This window comes from Muntiacus reevesi, chromosome 17 (genome assembly GCF_963930625.1).
Source record: "Muntiacus reevesi chromosome 17, mMunRee1.1, whole genome shotgun sequence".
Lineage (NCBI taxonomy): Eukaryota > Metazoa > Chordata > Mammalia > Artiodactyla > Cervidae > Muntiacus > Muntiacus reevesi.
In genome coordinates, this window is record NC_089265.1 from 56,046,888 (window position 1) to 56,061,004 (window position 14,117).

Genomic DNA, 14,117 nt, shown 5'->3' on the forward strand with positions numbered 1-14,117 from the left:
GTGTGGCTAAGTCACTTCCCTGTTTACCCGTGACTGCCAGGATATTGTTTATCGGCTCTATCCCAATACAGAAGCTTAAGGTTTGAAAATAAAAAAGGATTTTACAGTGGAGTAAAAAAAGAGGAGCACAGTTTTGCTACAGTAACACACAACCTCATGATTTTAGTGACTTAGCGGGCCAGAGGTTTAGTTCTCACCCTTGTATCATGGCAGGTTTTCAGGGGGCTCTGTTCCAGGTTGTCACCCTCAGAGACGCTGGCTCCACCCTCTGGGGCATCGCCAGTTCTCCCAGCTGGGGAAGAAGACAGCAGAGCTTCGCACACCAGCAGGTCACTGCGCCGACCCAGAAGCGAGATGGGTCCCCTCTGTCCACAGCCCACTGCCCTGTGTAATCCTATCACACACCCAGAGGCAGACCAGACAATACAGGGCATTGGGTACGATGGAGTTTGCTGGACTCAGACACTACTCTCGCATCTGTCTGACAGGTCTCACGCTCCATCATAGTCTGGATAATCAGGCTTACAGAGTGATAGGAGACTGCGTGTCTCTGAGAATCACTAATTCTCTCCCCAGTGTTACTCCTCCTGAGAGGCAGGGTGATGCCATGGAAGGAGCCCTGACCTGGGAGTGAGGATCCAGGTTTGATTCTTGCCCTTGTTCCCTTTCTCCTGAATGACCGTGGTTGAGTTTCTCCTTGTGTGAAATGGAGACATCCATTATGTGATCTCTGGTACTCTGCACCATCTCCAAACATTCCCTCTCTTTCTAGGAACATCCGACCCAGGTAAATAACATGTCAGTTTAATTGGTTGGTAAATCTAGTCTGAACAATTTAATATTCATTTTACTTCAGAAATGATTTGAAAGGAAGGCAAGGGGCACAAGAAGAAGCTGCTCCTGTTATGATGTCCCAGAAGTGCCCACATCTGCATTCCCCCATCACTCCTCCTCACTGTGATGGCAGAGCCGGTGAGGGTGGGTTTTGGAGTCAGACCACGAAGCCCAGGTCTGAGACCTGCCACTTGCTCACGGTTTTCTCAGCCTCAGACTCCTTACCGGTAGAAATAAGAATAGCATTTCCTCACGGGATGATTTTGAGGATCCAGTGAAAGGTCTTAGCACAGAGCTTGGCCCAGGGTGAATATTCAGTAAGTGGTAACCGATATTATTAATATCATTATGTTCCCTTCTCCAAGCAGATACTCTGGTTTCTGTATGTTTAAAAAAGATTTCATGAGAATAGTCAACATGCCAGATGGATTCCCCTTGCCTCCCACCTGTTGGTCCAGTGACCTGGGTGTCAGCATGTGGCTGAGCAGATGACAGGTTTGGTGACCCAACACTGGGGAGAGCAGAGTGAGGAGTGCTGAGTGCATTCGCAGCAGACACGCTGTGCTGGGGTGGGCCAGGATCGAGGCCCCGAGCCCCGGAGGCCCAGCCTCCTGGTCCCCTGCCACGAAGACATCTCTCCTGCTCCCTTCCTTCAGGGACCTCGCAGTCCCCGTCCAATTTAAAGTTCAGTTCTGCAACAACACAGGTTTGCAGACTTGGCATGATGGGGCTTCAGAGACCCTAGGTTTTCTGTGCTGCCCCAGGAGGGCCCGGCTGGGTGAGGCGGGCACAGGAGAGACCCTGGACAGGAATCTGAAGACCGGGTCTCCCTGCAGCCCTGCCCCTGGACCTGAGGCTCAGGGGCTCTGACACTGTGTCCTTCAGGTGGGCGTCCTGGGCTATGAAATGGGGTGTCCTCGCAAGAGGGCTGCGGGAACCTGCACTCATGAAAGGCTGTTGTTATATTTAGTTGCTAAGTTGTCTGTGGCTCTGTTGTACCCATGGACTGTAGCCCACAGGCTACTCCGTCCACGGGATTTCCTACACAGAAATACTGGATTGAGTTGCCATTCCCTTCTCAGGGCATCTTCCCGACTCAGGGATGGAGTCTGTGTCTCCTGCATTGGCAGGCGGGTTCTGTACCACTGAGCCAACAGCGAAGGTTAAGGAAAGGGATTGCTCTCAGGGTGAGCCCTGGACCCTCGTGGCGGCGTGAAGTCGGGGGTTTATGGTCATGTGAGTGTCTGCAGCTCCCTTTCCGTTCCCTTCCCGTGCCAATCTCTCTCCTTCACAAGAAACATGACAACCTGAGGCAGCGCAGGGACCAAGGATCAGCCTCAAATAACACAGCCGCCATTGCAGATTCTCCCACTAGACTATGATTTGTCTCTTGGAACATTTTCTCAGGAGCACAGGTCAGAATCAAATATTGGAGGATTGTGACCACTCTTTCTCCAGGTGGTCAGGACTGGGGCCGTCCTGCTGCCCTGTGGATGCCCCAGACAGGCTCCTCGCCAGCCCTCCCACCTCCTCCAACCTGCTTGTCTCGTCTTGCCCATCTCTCAGAGCGTCTGTCAGGGTGGTGCAATATCTACCCAAAGAACCCAGAAGTTCAAGCGCCAAACTAGTGTCTCCTCCTTCCTCATCCAACTCTGCCATCAGCCCAATGTCCCCAGGAGCTCTCAGCTCCACCCTCGCTGCCAGACCACCCATCTGGGTCAGAGTCCATCGGGGCCGCCTCACTTCCTGCCCTCGGGCAGGGGCCCTGCTCCTTGCGGTCTATCTGGAGCCATGTGATCTTCCATTTCTCAAAAATAATACTACTTTTAAGTTCAAAGTCATGTTCATTTTAGAAGTATTAAACAATGTTGGAAAGAATAATTAAGAAAACAGTATTTATCCATAATCTCATGTCCCAGAGGAAATAATTGTTAGCTAACATATTGCCCGATTTTTCTAGCATTTTCTATATATATTCTTAATCATATATTCTAAGAAAAATACCTTTAAAATTAGGATTATACTGACCACAAGTTACATGTACTACTTTTTTCTATTAATTACAGTGGGAGCGTTTCAAATTATCAAATATTCTTCAAAAAGTAAGATTTCTCCTAGCTGTGTCACAGTCTACCATTGTCTCCACCAAGACTTGTTTAAACATTCTGCTGTGGTTGCCCTTTAAGAGTTACCAGTTTTTGTTACCACAGATAACTCTGTGAGTAACATCCATATATATACTTTACGTAAATCTTTCACATTTAGTAATTTTGTCAAAGTAATTCCTAGAAGTAAAGGGGTTGGGTCAAAAGGTATGATGTTTAACATCTCTTGATTCATGCCCATAATTTAAATAGCTGGGATCCAGGACAGAGTTAGCTGAGCACAGAAGGCCCTGAAGAGGGAGAGAGAGCTGAGACAGACCCTGCTCGGGAAAGAGGGGTCAGAAGGGGCCTCTGGAAGGGGGCTGGTGGAGGCACTGAGGGAGGGTTGAATGAGTCATCAGAACGCTACGATGCTGAGGGCCTGGTCTCCATGGTCCCCAGTGTCCATAGTGCATTCCTCACCTGTGATTTCCATCACCCCAGCTGATCCCCCGCCCGGAGAGCGCTCAGACCTCTAGTACAGTGCCTGGCCTGGTGTGTGATAAGTGTCCAGTGTATGTTAGCTGAAGGTCCAGAGGTGTTTGGATTTGAGAGGCAAGAGCAAGGGGGAGACAGAGGGATAGGAAAGACTGATATTCACGGGGAACGGGTCCTGGAAGGTGTCTGTGGTGGAGTGGGGTGGAGTAAGCAGCCAGTGATGAGGCTGGGCAGGTAGGTGGGATCTGGCTTTTATCCTAGGAGAGCAAGCAATGGTGACCTTTATGGATTTAAGCAGATGAGTAGTAATATTGGATTGGTGTCGTTTCTTGTTTTCTTTCCTCAGACATGTATTTTGTTGTTTTGTTTTTCTTTTTTTTTAGTTAGAGCGGAGGACGGATTTTAGAGTCTGTCATAGCTTTTACACTATCTGAGAGAGAGAGGAAATGATGGCGGCATCAGAGGAAGGAGACGGCTGACCAGGAGCTGCTGTGAGGTGGACGCTCTGGGCCGTGGTGACTGATTGGCTGTGTGGGGCAGGGAGGGTGAGGGGACGCCTGAGATGACTGCCCATTCTGGCTGGGGACTTAGGGAGAGTGTGCGCTGTTCCCTGAGAGGGTGACAGAGCTTTGGGGGCAGAGGGGTGAGTTCAGCTGTGGGCAGTTTATGTGAGGTGCCTTTGGGATGCCTGGAGGGGAAGGGCCAGCAGGAAGACCTCGCCGGGCAGAGCAGCTGAACCAGGTCTGGAAGCCTGGTCTCCTGGCTGCACACATGGGGGTCCTTTGTGTCTCCTCACTTGTTTCGGTGACTTCCTAGAAGGCAGGGCTGTGGCCACGAGATCCTGCTGCTCCCCACTCGTGTCTGTCCACACGTTCAGACTAAGCCCCTGACTGCCTGGAGCAGCACAGGATCCAGTCCCCAGGTGTGACAGGTGAGGGCTTCTGAGTGACAGTTCACTTCAGTTCAGTTCAGTTGCTCAGTCGTGTCCAACTCTTTGTGACTCCATGGACTGTAGCATTCAAGGCTTCCCTGTCCATCACCAACTCCCAGAGCTTACTCAAACTGATGTCCATTGAGTTGGTGATGCCATCCAACCATCTCATCCTGTGTCTTCCCCTTCTCCTCCTGCCTTCAATCTTTCCCAGCATCAATGTCTTTTCCAGTGAGTCAGTTCTTCACATCAGGCGGCCAAAATATTGGAGCTTCAGCTTCAACATCAGTTTTTCCAATGAATATTCAGGATTGATTTCCTTTAGGATGGGCTGGTTTGATCTCCTTGCTATCCAAGGGACGCTTAAGACTCTTCTCCAACACCACAGTTCAAAAACATCAATTCTTTGATGCTCAGCTTTCTTTTATGGTACAACTCTCACATCCATACATGACCACTGGAAAAAACACAGGTTTGACTGGACAGACCTGTGTCAGCAAAGTAATGTATCTGCTTATAAATATGCTGTCTAGGTTTGTCATAGCTCTTCTTCCAAGTAGCCAAGTGTCTTTTAATTTCATGGCTGTGGTCACCACATACAGTTATTTTGGAGCCCAAGATAATAAAGTCTGTCACTGTTTCCATTGTTTCCTCATTTGTTTGCCATGAAGTGATCGGACTGGATGCCATGATCTTTGTTTTTTGCATGTTGAGTTTTAAACCAGTTTTTTCACTCTCCTCTTTCACCTTCATCAAGAGGCTCTTTATTTCCTCTTCACTGTCTGCCATTAGGGTGGTGTCATCTGTGTATTTGAGTGACAGTTCAATAACCTTCTGTAGGGAAAGCTCTGTGGAGCTGTAGAGACAAGCCCCTAAAAGGTCCTGCCCTCGAGGCACCCACAGTGTTATGAAATATTATGGACATAGAGCAGAAGAGTTTCAGTTCATTTCAGTCGCTCAGTTGAGTCTGGCTCTTTGTGACCCCATGGACTGCAGCACGACAGGCCTCCCTGTCCATCACCAACTCTCGGAGATTACTCAAACTCATGCCCATTGAGTTGGTGATGCCATTCAACCATCTCATCCTCTGTCGTCCGTTCTCTTCCTGCCTTCAATCTTTGCCAGCATCAGGGTCTTTTCAAATGTCAGTTCTTTGCATCAAGTAGTGAAAGTATTGGAGTTTCAGCCTCAACATCAGGCAGAAGGGCTTAGATACCAAACAATTTGTTCCAACAAAGTGCGGAGGGACAGAAAGCAGAGACCCCTTTAAAGGGCTGGGAAAGTCCATGTGCAAGTGATGGTGTCTGAGGTGGCTTGAGAACAAGTCTCAGATCTCCCCAGAGAACCGCATGAACAGCATACAGAGATGGGGGCAGTACAGACAGCGTAAAGAGGAGTTGGTGGTGTGCAGGGCTCGGTAGACCATCAGGCTGAAAACGTGGCGGCTGTTTTTTGGAAGCCCAAGGACACAGGAGCAGAACAAGGTCTTCCTTTGGTGGTAAGGAGGAGGCATCCTAGGTGCTGGAGTGGTGAATCGGCCAGTGTCTGGCCAAAGGAGCAGGACTAGTGGGAGTGACATAAGGCTTCGCTGTGGAGAGCAGGGCTGCTGTCCGTGGGAGCTGCAGGAGAAGCCTGAGCCAGGCTCGGCCTCTGCATCTGGGGTTGGGGCTGAACCTGCTCGCGGTGGGTGAAGGGGGAGGTGAGGACAGGCCAGCACCCGGGGGACACACGGAACCCGTGTCTGGCCTTCACCTCCGTGGCCTCCCCAACACTGGTGACCTGCGGAAGGAGCTGGCACTCTGCATTGGAGGGCCCCTCGCTCGGGGCTCGGAGCAGCTGCAGGTGGCCTGGCAGGAGCCCGGGGGCTGCACTGACAGAGGGTGAGGCCCCGCCGCCTCTGCGCTGCTTGCCTAGGCCTTCATGTCTCCTCCAGACTCTCTCGTGCTCAACCTGAGCCAGAACCTGAGAGCAACGTAAGCTCTAGGAGGGCCCGTTCTAACCTAGACGGATACTCCATCCAGAGACACACAGGCCAGCTAACCAGTGCCCCCCGAGGTGATTAATGTGGACGCAGCCAGTGAGGGACAGCTGCTCAGAAAACAGAAGCTCTAGAAACTTCTAGTAGCTCCTGGGTTGAGTGTAGGGTAGTGGCATTGTCACCAGGCTCTTCAGGATTTCCTCAGTCCTCCTCCTCCTTCCAGATGTGGGGTCGGTGGGCATGCCCAACCCCTGGTGTCAGCTCTGGGCTGTGCCTTGAGTGAATGGCCAAGGAGTTAGAAGTGGAAATAAGAGGTCTTTTCTGACTGGAAGCTGCAAGAATCGACACTGGTTTTGTGATCTTCTCTTCTTCTTTTGCCTTTTGACCAACAGTTGGCCATAGAGTAGATGCTTTGTCAACTTGAGGCCCACAGGATGAACAAGATGAAGTATATCCTCCATCCAGTCTCTGATGGACCTGGAGAGTGAGCAAGAAAAAGAACCTTTGTGTTTGTAGTCAAAGTGAAGTCGCTCAGTTGTGTCCAACTCTTTGCAACCCCATGGACTGAAGCTTACCAGGCTCCTCTGTCCAAGGAATTTTCCAGGCAAGAATACTGGAGTGGGTTGCCATTTCCTTCCAAGGGGACTTTCCAAAACCAGGGGTTAAACGCATCTCCTGCATTGTAGGCAGATGCTTTTACCATCTTAGCCACCAGGGAAGTCAATTTTGAAGTCACGCCATAGTATAACTAGTTCCCCAGGTGGCGCTAGTGGTAAAAACTTCCCCCCCGCCAATACAGGGGACATAAGAGGTCCTGGTTCGATACCTGGGTCAGGAAGATCTCCTGGAAGAGGACATGGAAACCCACTTGAGTAATCTTGCCTGGAGAATGTCATGAACACAGAAGCCTGGAGGGTAGAGTCCATTGATTCCCAAGACCTGGACAGGACTAAAGCGACTCAGCACGCACTCACCTGCCTGATGGGCTTAGAGAACAACAGGAAAGCGGGAAATCTTCCTGGAGAGGAGGTCTCCCCTCAGCAGAGCTATGGCGGCAGCTTTCACCTCTGCGTTCCTCAGGCTGTAGATAATAGGGTTGAGAGAGGGGGTCACGACCCCGTAGAACAGTGCAATAAGCTTATCCACGTTGAGGTCTTTGGCTTTGGGTTTGAAGTACATGAAGGAGAGGGTTCCATAGAAAATCACCACCACTGTGAGGTGGGCAGAGCAGGTAGAGAAGGCTTTGTGCCGGCTGGCAGCAGAGGGCACCCTCAGGATGGCAGTGAGGATGAACACGTAGGACAGAAGGATGAGCAGCAGCGGGGCCAGCGTCAGAACAGTTCCAGACACCATTAATAGCAGCGCATTGAGAGAGATCCCCACAGGCTAGTTTCAGCACCGCCAAGATCTCACAGAAGAAGTGGTTGATGACATTGTGGCCACAGAAGGGGAGGCTCCAGGTGAGACTAGAATGGAGAAGGGAGTTGACAAAGCCTGCCCCCCAGCTCAGCGCCGCCATCCACATGCAGGTCTGCCGGTTCATGAGCTCTGAGTAGCGAAGCGGCTGGCAGATCGCCACGTACCGGTCACATGCCATCGTGGCCAGGAGCACGCACTCCGTGGAGCCCAGCGCCAGGGTCAGGTACATTTGCAGGGCACAGCCAGGGAAGGAGATGGTGCTCTGGGTTTCCAGGAAGTGGACCAGCATGAGAGGCACGACGGAGGATGTGCCGCAGACGTCTATGAGGGCGAGGTTGCTGAGGAAGAAGTACATGGGGGTGTGCAGGCGGGGGTCCAGCATGTTCAGCCCAATGAGGAGGGCGTTCCCCAGCATGTTCACGGAGTAGATGCCCAGGCAGAGCACAAACAGGACCATCTCTGCGTCGTGGTGGTCGTGTAGCCCCAGCAGGACAAACTCCGTCTCGACCGTCTGGTTTGCCCCATTCATCTCAGTCTGCATCCATCTCATTCTCCACTTTTCCCATCTGCACCATGAAGGTGTTGAATAAAGCACCAGTGGGCCCGGGAGCCAAGCAGCGTGAATTGTGACCTGGGGTGAGTCAGCCCTGCGTCTGGAGCTCAGCTTCACCATGGGTACAATGAGAGAGGGGACTTCAGGTCTCCAATTCAGCTCCCTCCGTTCTGTAGTTCTGGTGTAACTTATAGGAGATGAGGTCCATTCTAATCTCCTAGGCTCTTTTCTCTTCTCCCCAGGCTGGCCTAGGGGAGACAAGAGAATAAATTCATGTTTCTTGAGTTCTTTTTGAATCTGCACTTCTCTTGCCTGCAAGAGGAAGCACGTTTTCTATGTTATGGCTTCTTGTGGCTAATGACGCCAATAGGATTTCAGATGCATCACTCACTGAGGATTGGTTGAGTACCTTCCGCATGCAGGGTGTTGTGTAGGTGCTGGGTTATAGCAGTAAGAAAACAACGTGGACAAAATGATGCCACATTTGTAACAAGTGCTGCTCCTCTTTCTCAAATGAAATGGGATGAGCTTGGGAGGGCAGGTGGGTGATGAGTGATGGTTACCTCATTCCCTTGGACATAAAGGTTGAACATGTCTACTGCATAGGATGTACAAGCATTCTTCAGGTGTCTCTCCTTAAGGTCAGAGACCATGCATTGATGTTTACAAGAGTATATTAGAATATATGAACTCCAGTAGAATCATTGGTCACAACATTTAACCCTGGTCCTAAAGGCCAAGTGAGTCTCCTCTTGGCATCCGTTTTTAGGATAAATGATATTGACAATAATATTTCACAGGAGGGAAAGGTAGGTTCTAATCTGGCAGAGGTGTCCTGGGTCACTGACCTGCTCTATAAAGGGAGGGTGAGAAGCTGCCATAGTCTTTGCCTGGGAACCTCCATGTCTCTTCTGAGCTGGTCTCAGCGCCTTGGGAAATGCCAGTGTCAGGAGGGAGCCAAGTGTCAAGTGCTAGATGGAAAGCTGTCTTGTAGCCCCTGTGATCCCTGTTCTAAGGGAGGAATGGGAACTGACAGTGAATTTTAACCTTTCAGAAGATGTATTTATACTTCCCTCCATTCCCTCACACCTAGATACTTGAGGCCAGTATCCTGTGAAACATCAGAGCCCAGTCTCTCCTTCAGGGCTGGATATATCCCTGAATTCTCCTGCTAACTGTATTTATCATTCATATAGGCCCATGGGCCCAGCCTTTTCTGAATAACCCATGCCCTTTCCCAGAGATACATCTTTGCTCAAGACGTTCCCTTTTGAAGGCATGTTCTTCCTTGCTTCCTCCTCTACAGAGCCCAGGTCATCTCTCTTCCTCTCCCACCTGCTCCCATCTCCTCCCACAGCCCTTGGCCATCCCCCCTGTTCCTGGGCTGCACACCCGTCTCCTCACCACAGCAGAGAGCAGAGGCTCTCTGCCTGCCTCCCTCCTGAGTTTCATACAGCGAGTGCTGCCAATGGCTGTCCCACCACAGAGAGTTAACACGCAATTCAAACACCCATTGTGACATAGAAAACCCTAAAGATAGCATCAGAAAATTACTAGATCCTATCAGTCAATTTAGCAAAGTTTCAGAAGTAAAATCAATAACAGAAATCACTTGCATTTCTGTATACCAACAATGAAAAATCAGAAAGAGAAAGTAAGGAATCAATCCCATTCACCATTGTAAGAAAAAGAATTAAATATTTAGGAATCAAGTTACCTAAGGAGAGAGAAGAACCCCACACAAAAAATTATAAGGCACTGATGAAGGAAATCAAAGATGACATAAACAGATGGAGAGAGATTCCATGTTCCTGCATAGGAAGTATCAATATTGTGAAAATGACAATACTACCAAATGCAAGCTACGTATTCAGTGTGATCCCTATCAAATTACCAATGACATTTGTCATAGAACTAGAACAAAAAGTTTCAGAATTCATATGGAAACACAAAAGACCCCAGAGAGCCAAAGCAGTCTTGAGAAAAAAGAATGGAGCTAGAGGAACCAACCTTCTTGACTTCAGATGATACTACAAAGCTACGGTCATCAAGACAGTATGGTACTCGCACAAAAACAGAAATACAGGCCAATGGAATAAGCTAGAAAGCCCAGAAATAAACCCAAACACCTATGGGTTCCTTATTTTTGACAAAGGAGGCAAAAATATACAATGGAGCAAAGACAGCCTCTTCAATAAATGGTGCTGGGAAAACTGGATGGCTACATGTAAAAGTATGAATTTAGAACACTTCCTAACACCATACACAAAGATAAACTCAAAATGGATTAAAGATCTAAATAAATGACCAGAAACTATAAAACTCTTAGAGGAAAACATAGGCAGAGCAATCGATGACATGAATCAAAGCAAGATCCACTATGACCCACCTCTTAGAGTAATGGGAATAAAAACAAAAGTAAACAAGAGGACCTGATGAAACTTAAAAGCTTTTGCACAGCAAAGGAAACTATAAGCAAGGTGAAAAGACAACCCTCAGAATGGGAGAGAAGAATAGGAACTGATACAACTGACAAAGGATTAATTTCCAAAATATACAAGCCACTCATCCAACTCAATACCAGAAAAACAAACAACCCAACAAAAGTGGGAAAAACACTAAACAGACATTTCTCCAAAGAAGACATATAGATGGCTAACAAACACATGAAAAGCTGCTCAACATTGCTCATTATTAGAGAAATGCAAATGAAAACTACAATGAGATATCACCCCACACCGGTCAGAATGGCCATCATCAAAAAGTCTACAAACAATAAATCTGGAGAGGGTGTGGAGAAAAGGGAACGCTCTTGCACTATTGGTGGGAATGTAAATGGATACAGTCACTATGGAAGATGGTAAGAAAATTCCTTTAAAAACTAGGGATAATACCACCAAATGACCCAAAAATCCCACTCGAGGCAGATACCCTGAGGAAATCAAAAGTGAAAAAAACACATGTACCCCATTGATTATTGTAGCACTATTTACAATAGCTAGAACATGGAAACAACCTAGATGTTCATTAACAGATGAATGGGTAAAGAAGTTGTGGTACATATACACAAAGGAATGATCAGTTCAGTTCAGTTCAGTTGCTCATTCGTGTCCAACTCTTTGTGACCCCAAAAAGTGCAGCACGCTAGGCCTCCCTGTCCATCACCAACTCCTGGAGATTTACCCAAACTCATGTCCATTGAATCGGTGATGCCACCCAACCATCTCATCATCTGTCGTCCCCTTCTCCTCCTGCCCTTAATCTTTCCCAGTGTCAGGGTCTTTTCAAATGAGTCAGCTCTTCACATCAGGTGGCCAAAGTACTGGAGTTTCAGCTTCAACACCAGTCCTTCCAGTGAACATATTACTCAGCCAAAAGAAGTAATGCATTTGAGTCAGTCCTAATGAGGTGGGTGAACATTGAACCTCTTATACAGAGTGAAGTAAGTCAGAAAGAAAAAGAGAAATATCATATTCTAATACATATATACGGAATCTAGAAAAATGGAACTGAAGAATTTATTTCCAGGGCAGCAATGGAGAAACAGACAGAGAGAACAGACACATGGACATGGGGCGAGGGGAGGAGAGGGTGAGATGGATGGAAGGAGTTACATGGACACTTACATTACCATATGTAAAATAGATGGCCAACAAGAATTCTCTGTATGGCTCAGGAAACTCAAACAGGAGCTCTGTATCAACCTAGAAGGGTGGGATGGGGAGGAAGATGGAAGGGATATTCAAAAAGGAGGAGATATATGTATACCTATGGCTGATTCATGTTGAGGTTTGACAGAAAACAACAAAATTCTGTAAAGCAATTCTCCTTCCATAAAAAAATAATTTAAGAAAACCCCCATTGTTGCATAATAGCTTCATCACCAGCCTAACTGTGTGATGTTGACCAAGTCACTAGGTCTTTGAGACTCAATTTCCTTCTGAAAAAAGGGGATTCTGTTTGGTGCAGATGAGACTCAGATAGAGAGAGGCTGCTGATCCGTCCATCAACAAGGCTCCAGATCAGAGATTGTACCTTCAGCTATCGACACCTGCTGAACCTGTGCTCCCTGCCTCCCAGACAAGAATTCCAGCATCTGCCATGACCCTCTCTCTCCCCATAGGCAATGCTGATTTTCCTGCCTCCAGCCTTAATCAGGATGATTGTTGAGGGAGTTATGAAACATACAGGGGAATTTGTTTAATCTAGGTCAATCATTGACCATAAATCTTATCCATGTAAACATTAAAGGTAGGAATTCTCTTGCCGAAGTTTGGCAAAAAAGGTGAAGAATTGCCTGAGTATGATGGCTCATTCATCCACACATCCTGCAAATTATTGTTGACCAACTCCTATGTGTTAGGTGCTGGGAACACAGCCGAGGCAAATAGGGCCTTCTGCCCCTGCAGGGTTTATAGTCATCCCCTTGTCCCTTGGTGACCTTGGTCCTATCCCTTCCCCTCTGCGGGCTTTAGAAACCTCTAGAACTTCTTTGAGTCTAGGATGTAAAGACAAAATAAACCTGAGGTCTCGGAAGCAGAGGTTAAAAGGGAGCCTAGGTTTGCTGGTTGACCTTGAACCTTCAGGAGCGACACATCGACTCTCTAGAGGCTGAGTGTCCTTTGTGGCTCCAGAGAGGGTGAGCTCTATTCCTCCGAACCCCAGTGGTCAGACCAGCTCCTGTCTCAGCATTTCTCCAGGACCGACCTGCCCAACGATGGTGTGGAACACCGCATATTCACCTGTCAGCCAGCCACTATGCTGGTTCCAAGGCTGCATCTCTCCACTGGACTGGTGAGAGGGTTGTCAGTGTTTGCTCCTGGGCCTACTTCCAGCTGCTTATTTGAATCCTTGTTCTGGATGGACTACTCTCTGGCTGCAACCCTCACTCTTCACAGTCACTGGGGCATTGGACAACTTGTTACTGACCATGGTCAGGGGGATGCAGTGCAGAAGGCTGCCAAGACAGCCCTTTTGGTGCTCTCGGCTTTCACATTTGCTGGACTCTGTTACGTCAACTATCATGGCGTGGGCATCTGCAAAGCTGTGGCTATGCTGGTGAAACTCTGACCTTTTAGACTTAATACCTTGAGAATTGATTGTACACCTCCTTGCCTCTGCTCTGTCATGCCATTTCAACTCACAATAAGAAGGAAAAACATTGGTGAGACAAACCTCTTCTCGTAATCACCTGATTGTTTTTAACATTTAATCTTTGAGGAAAGATTGAGGGAAGTTGGATCTTAAGAAATTATAAGGCTGAATTCTGTATTCTGGGGAGCTAATGGAGTGTCTCAGCTTTTCACAAGTCTCATAGAATAACTGAACTTTATATAAGAGCTTTTTGCCTTTTAGTTTATCAAACTCTTAAAGGGAATTCAGCTTTGTTACTCTCAGTATCTCATCAAACATCTATATTTGTCCTGGGATGATGGAGAAAGGGAAAACTTAATTCATAAGTAAAGACTGCAGAAAATTAGGCAGTGTTTAGTTTTTGTAAACCTTCCCCTCTGTTCAGTTGATACCAGTTACTGAGGGTTACATGTCTTAGGGAAATTTGAAAATTAGAAATGCTGATATTTCATATTACTGATTTCTAAAACCTAGGAAGAAGAGCCTGGAGAGTTTCTGAATGTAGAGAAGCTCCATTTAGGGCAGAGGTCCCTTTATAGATGTTTCAAATTGTTACAGATTCTAAACCAAGACTTAATGCTCAAATGTGTTTATTTTACTTGTCCTAAAATAATCTGTCCACAAATATAAAATTATAAGTGATAAGTTGTTGTTTTCCCACTGGGAATTTCTAATGTGAAATGTATT

General features: G+C 47.7%; 2 pseudogenes; one reads left to right on the forward strand and one right to left on the reverse strand.

The window, feature by feature from the left end:
• Positions 1 to 7,312: 7,312 nt before the first annotated feature.
• Positions 7,313 to 8,273, reverse strand: LOC136148364 (olfactory receptor 2S2-like; annotated as a pseudogene).
• Positions 8,274 to 8,317: 44 nt separating this feature from the next.
• On the forward strand, positions 8,318 to 13,601 carry LOC136148365 (succinate dehydrogenase [ubiquinone] cytochrome b small subunit, mitochondrial pseudogene; annotated as a pseudogene).
• Positions 13,602 to 14,117: the final 516 nt, after the last annotated feature.